Source organism: Suricata suricatta, chromosome 4 (assembly GCF_006229205.1).
Source record: "Suricata suricatta isolate VVHF042 chromosome 4, meerkat_22Aug2017_6uvM2_HiC, whole genome shotgun sequence".
Taxonomy (NCBI): domain Eukaryota; kingdom Metazoa; phylum Chordata; class Mammalia; order Carnivora; family Herpestidae; genus Suricata; species Suricata suricatta.
In genome coordinates this window covers 28,478,457-28,484,763 of record NC_043703.1, presented here as the reverse complement: position 1 = coordinate 28,484,763, position 6,307 = coordinate 28,478,457, and the positions used below count along the sequence as shown (strand labels likewise).

At 37.7% G+C, this 6,307-nt stretch overlaps 1 long non-coding RNA gene across 1 annotated transcript; it reads right to left on the bottom strand.

Annotated features, from left to right (window-relative positions):
• Positions 1-530: 530 nt before the first annotated feature.
• On the bottom strand, positions 531-3,658 carry LOC115290473. Its single transcript, XR_003908121.1, has 3 exons — positions 3,639-3,658; positions 3,242-3,320; positions 531-793 (listed from the first exon to the last, which is right to left on the bottom strand). It is a non-coding gene; the product is annotated as an uncharacterized LOC115290473 (long non-coding RNA).
• Positions 3,659-6,307: the final 2,649 nt, after the last annotated feature.

Here is a 6,307-nt window from a genome sequence, read left to right as displayed (position 1 = left end):
GGGGCCTGATTCTTTCCTGCTTCAGGGCATATTGTTAGCACCAGCTGTGGTCAGGGAGAAAAAAATCCCCATCCTTGTGATGTAATACAGTACAATTAGGCACATATGTAGATTTTATGCTTTTCTCAGAAACATCTGGCATGTACTACATTCTAAAACCAAACCTTGGAGAGCCAGACCTCCTGTAGCATTTTAATATCAGTATGTCTTTTCACATATTGGTTATCTAATGTTTGTGCCAGTTTCTGAAAACACTACATCCTAAATATCATCTCTTGAATGAGTGTAAATTCAAAATGCCTGCCAGGGGGCTATGTGCTTTTATTTGGGGGGAGAAACTAATATCTGCCCTCATCTAAATACCAAATGAATTTTAGATTGTCATTCTAGCCCCACATTAGCATTGACCCTTGGGAAAATCATTGTTTATGTATTCTTTTCAGATACTCGGAATTAAGAATCAATCTATTTAAACCTTGTTGCTAACATTTCATTTGTATCTCTGACATATTAGGGAAATGTGCATAAAGTTATTACTCATGTTCATTACTTTTGAAGAAGTTAGCAATGAAAAGTTTTAAACAAATCATCTCCAAGTTCTCAGGAAAAAAGAATCGAGTCACTTGAGGAAAAGATAAAATATGATCCAGAAAGCTCTGTGAACAAAACAACTCTCTCACTGAGATCTATGATCTCCTCCAGGCAGGGCAGTCAAGGTGAAAGGAGCCGCCTTGGAAGAATGTACTGGTCTTAGGAGTCGCGTCATCTTTATAGGATCCACGTTCCCCCAAACCTCACATTGGAACAGACAAAAGATAAAAACAAAAATGAAACACAGATTACGTGAAAGTAAAACTAAGAATAACAGAAGCAATATTGGTATGATTCATATATTTAGAAGTTTTAATAATGTAGTAAAATGTGGATAAAACATTCACAAATGAACACCGAATATGGCTCGTATTAATTTATAAAAACAATCGGTGTTTAGTAATGATTCCATTAATTATATTGAAATGTCATAGAGTAAATTGCAGAATTGTTTGAACCTACCGCAACATGGAGGAACTCTAAAATTCTAGAAAGTTGAAACAAAAATGTTATAAATTGCATAGACAAATATCCACACCCCCTAGATAACTGGTTCAAGTTTATTAATAAGTTTAATGAGATTCTTGTTTTAACATTAGAATGTTGGGTTGAATCTAAACAGTAGACTCCGTACGTTAGTGCCATTTTGATAGAGGTATTGCAAAGACCTTGGGAAGCTGTTCTTGAACTCTCAGAGTCTTGGTTTTCTCATTTTTGAGAGCGGCTTACAATGAGATGGCTTCTGAGGTAGTTTCCAGCTCTAAAACATCTGGTTTATGGATTTTAATGTGATACCCTATAATTGTGCAGTGAATGCCTTGCCTTATTAAACTAGTAAGTCTGTTATTTTTAACCACGATTACATCACAGCGGTTCTTAATAAATATCAACAAGCAAGCGTCCAACGTCATCATATCAAACATGTTAGAAACAGATGGCGTTGCTGGGTATATCGAAGTAGAAGGACAGATGGAGCAGGACTAACATTCTTTCTAACCCCGGAAGCTTTGAAGAGGTTGAATGACAAGACTTATTTTTCCTCTAATTTAGGAAGTAATTTGGTGTAAGGACAAAGAGTGTCATTTCAACTATGAGAAACAATAGACAGGAAAAAGAATGCATTCCAGTGATACAGCAGACTGACCTAATGTGAACCACTTTCCCTTTACTAAAACTCATGAAATGCTGTACAAAATAGCATAACAGTGTTTTAGTAAAAATACAAAGATGAATTGAAAAAAAAAAGACCAGAAAACTCCCACTTGCAGAGTTAATAACTACAGGGGGAGTGTGAGTGTATGAATTGGGGTCTGGTCCTTATGATATTGACATTTTGGTACAGGTCCAAGAGGGAAAAAGAAAGTGAGCACCAGGCTTACATGAAGGATAGAGGATAAATTCAGCAATCTGGGAGGCCTGATCTTTCTTGACATCCTGGGAAGAGTCAAGAATGCCTATCTCTGGATGAATAAATAAACCGTCTCTAATAAAAACCTCAGGTGTGTAGAATCCAAATTTATACATCCATGCTGTGTCTGATTCCCAAGTAGAGAAATTAATGGACAAACTTGTCCTAGATTAACAAAATCTCTGGGATATTCTATGAAAGCAAATATAGGGACTTTTCTATGATATAGATTGTATAAGGCATGACAAGAAAAAAATAGCAAACTACAAAATCAGTAGCAACAATAATAAAACACCAACTGAAGATGAGTTCACAATAAAAATGATGAACTGAGTAAGGAAGTGATAATATAAGGAGAAGTCAACAGAAACACAAGTAAAAACCGCCTCAATGAAGAACAATCTAAAGGTTTTGTACGAAATATGTGTATGTCAACAACATTTAAATCAGGAAAGTGGGAATAAAATGATTATTATTCTCTAATTTGTATTTTCTTTAGTTTATAAAATGTTCCACCAGTAACTGGTATTTATCTTATAAGAAGAAAAATATTGTGAAGGTTTCTGTTTTGTAGCATTCAACATACTAGTTCTTGGGGAAATCTTTCAAGCTGCTTTCGGGTCAATGGTCACACAAACTAAGAATTTCTTGTTCAATTATATTTTTATCTGACTGAAATGCTGCAAATAATCCTAATATTTTTTAATGTTTGTAAGACAGTTTTATTTTTATTCTTGGACAAGCCTTCCATTGCTTGTTTTTTTCAATCAATATTCTGGAAATGCTTCAGTAATTATGGAAATAGTTATTTTTTCTAGCTCAATATTATAACTAAATATCTATACTTGTTCTTCAATAGCAATATAAAGCATATGGCAGTCCCAAATATGACATGATTATTTTGTGAGTACACAGTCTTAATTTGAGGATATAAAATATATGGTAATTCATTAATATCTGAATTTCCAGACATAAAGTAGGTAAATCACATGAGAAAGCAAAGAGTGTTGAGCTAGAAGTAATCATATATTTTCCCAGTATGTCTGTAGAAGTACAAATAACCTTTCTTTTTCTTCAAAAATATCAGCATGGAGCCCAGATGGGGGCACACTCAGCTCTTAGCAAAAGGAGGGGGTAGGACTAACAAGGGGCTGCCTTCAAAGATGGTCGAAACCCAAGGGGATTTTCATCACAGGTTTTTGGCACTGGAAGGTCTTTGAAGATTTTTGGATTTTCGCTTACCAGGTGGTCTCTGCGCCTGCTGCCGTTTCTGCTGATCTGAAGCCACACGGCTCAGCACGACTCCTACCTGCTTGGCTTTCTGGAGGTAAGGCCCCAGGAGTTTCTCCTTTTTCTCATCCAAAGATTACTTTGCTTATGAGCGGGTTACGGTTTCCCTCCCCCACTTTCCCACCCACAACCACCCCGGGCCCCATGCTGTGAGCACGAATCCTGCCCCACAGGTCTATCGGACAGGGAAAGCCTCAAGTAAAAAGCAGTATGATGGAAGGGGCCCACTAGGTGGCAGAATTGATTAAGCAGATAGTATGTAAAGGCTGTGAACTCAAGGAACAAAAACAGGATGAGAAGAGTGTGCCTAAGAGCCGGTGCCTCCGCTTTTCCAGTACTGTTCACCCACCTGCCAGGGCTGAGCTGATCCTGCCCCCCCTGTGTTTATGTTCCTCAGGGAACTGGCACTTTAGAGAATGACGTCATAGTGTCTGCCAGTGAGTGGTGTTAAATGCGGGGATGCTGTCATTACAGGTAAGAAATGCTCTTCAAGGCTCTAATTGGGGACGGGGCGACTCCCAAGACGGAGTAGTCCACTCACCGAGGAAGCTAACATCTATTTTTTTTTTTTTAGTTCCCAAGCAGAATACTAACAATGCCCCTTATTTTGAGAGCATATATTGTCTGCAAACTCTAAATTCTCTGTCGCAGCAAGTTGTCCCAATCCAATCAACAGAAACTGGACAGATTCTTTAGTTATCTGCCCAGGTTTACATTGGCAAGTTATTTGTTGAATGAATCGTCAGCAACCTTTAGCTTTACACAGTACCTAAGATTGAAAGAAACTTTATGAAAAACAAAGAACTCAGCATTCAAAATGTACACTAAATTTTGTTCAGCTCTAATTTGGGCTCATCTCACATCCACCTACTTACCTTGGCTTGCTACATGCAACAGATTCTATATAGCAGCAGTTTCATGCTATTTAGAATGCACACATGGTTCTTCAGGCCTGAGGTTTAAACTAATTCCTATTACTCGACTTTTACCGATAGTGTTAATAGCATGGGGATTCCATGTGATGTTAAAACACTTATAGAAAGTTACTGACTGCTCACTTTGTCAACAGTGGGTCTATATTGCCTAATTTAATATTTTCATCAAACCTAGGACCCAAATACTCTTGTCAGCTTTGGTTTTTGGTTTTAGGAACTGAATCATAGAACAGTGAAGAACCTTGCAGAGATCCACAGCTAGTGATCGTAAGACAGAATTGGATGACAGAATAATTTAGGTCAACTTCAGTCTTCCCTCAGAAGTGTCTTTATTGAAAAGTAAGTTTCATTCCTTTCTTGGTTGAATTGAGAAACAATAAACATTACACTTCTATTTAATGGCTAGGTATGGGGTCAGTTTTATGTTTCCCCTGATTTGTAAACAAAGCGAATTTATGCACGGTCTGAATAATGGTTAGTATACACTGGGCTCTCAATTGTTTTAATACTTGTAATCTAAAATACAGAGTTTATATTTTCTAGACAAACGTGAAATGATCGGTTGGACTGAGTACAGGTAGAAAGCTTCCGGTAGAAAATGAAACTTTGGCATGAGTGGTTAAAGATTTAGCTCCCTTTCACTTAGGCAGTAGTGGAGATTATTGATATTATGATTTCTCCATGTGTTGATGGGACATGTCATTGAATGCCAATGTCATTTTAGATGTTATATTTCTCCTGTAAGAGCAACCCAACACCTGAAGAGGAATCAAGAGCTACCATTTTTGTGATCTCTTTCTGTTACCTTTTTATTTTGGAATAAGTTCAGATTTAGAGAAAAGTTGCAAAGATAGTACAAGAGGTTCCATCAACTCTTCATCCGTTTCCACTCTTGTTAACATGGTATACTGGTCAACACTTTGGTAAAGTAGTATTCACTAGGCTATAAACGTTAGTCAGATTTGACTGTTTTTCTACTAATACACTTTTCTTTGTTCAGGTTCCAACCCAGGATACCATGACTCACCTTGTGTCCTTCTGTTTGTCTAATTAGTGCTGAAATGTGACGTAGCATCATCTCCTCCATTTTCTACCCATTTGCTTTGTTATGAATCACCATATATTTTTTAAATGTTTATTTTTCAGAGAGTGCCAGCAGAGGAGGGGCCGAGAGAGGGGGACCGAGGTCTTTATGCTGACAGCAGTGAACTTAATGTGGGGGAACTCAAACTCATGAACTGTGGGATTGTGACCTGAGCAGAAGTTCCACGCTCAACAGAATGAGTCATCCAGGAGCCCATAGAACTATTTTTAGATGGCAGGGAGTTTTCTGTCTTATGTTTTAAATGCCATACTATCTAAACGAATTGACCCATTTTATAGGTGGGAAGTCTGAGGCCCAGAGAATGAGGTTAGTAGTGTCCACCTGGGGTTTTATGCACTGTATTTTGATTACAATGTCTAATTTGGTTTCCTCCATATTTTCCATATCCTCTCCTTAGCCACTCCTTTTGTAGCTCCTAGTTTGTAGATGATGTATTTCATAATTTAATGTGGTTAACCAAATTAATATTAAAGTTTTTTAAATGTTTATTTTTGAGAGAGAGACAGAGTGTGAGCAGGGAAAGGGCAGAGAGAGAAGCAGAATCTGAAGCACGTTTCAGTCTCTGAGCTGTCAGCACAGAGCCTGATGTGGGGCTTGAACCCACAAATGGTGAGTCATGACCTGAGCCGAAGTCAGCTGCCTTATCAACTGAGCCACCCAGATGCCCCTAACCAAATTAACATTTTCACCTAGACCAGAAGATTCTCTAAAAGGAAGTTGTCTATGCAACCAGTGAAAGCATGACAAAAACAGACAAGGTAAACACTAACATAAGAACCATTCATCTGAAGAAATGGTGAAAGCAACCAAAGCTACCTTCTTAGACAGTGTGGTTTGGTTTTCTTCTGAGCCTACTCACTCTCTGAGAGTGATCGTCTTTTTTTTTTTTTTTTTGTAAAGTTTCTATCCAGATTGTTATAAACAAATTAATAGGCAATGAAGCAATGGCAGATCTGAGTGTGTATCTCCCTGTACATA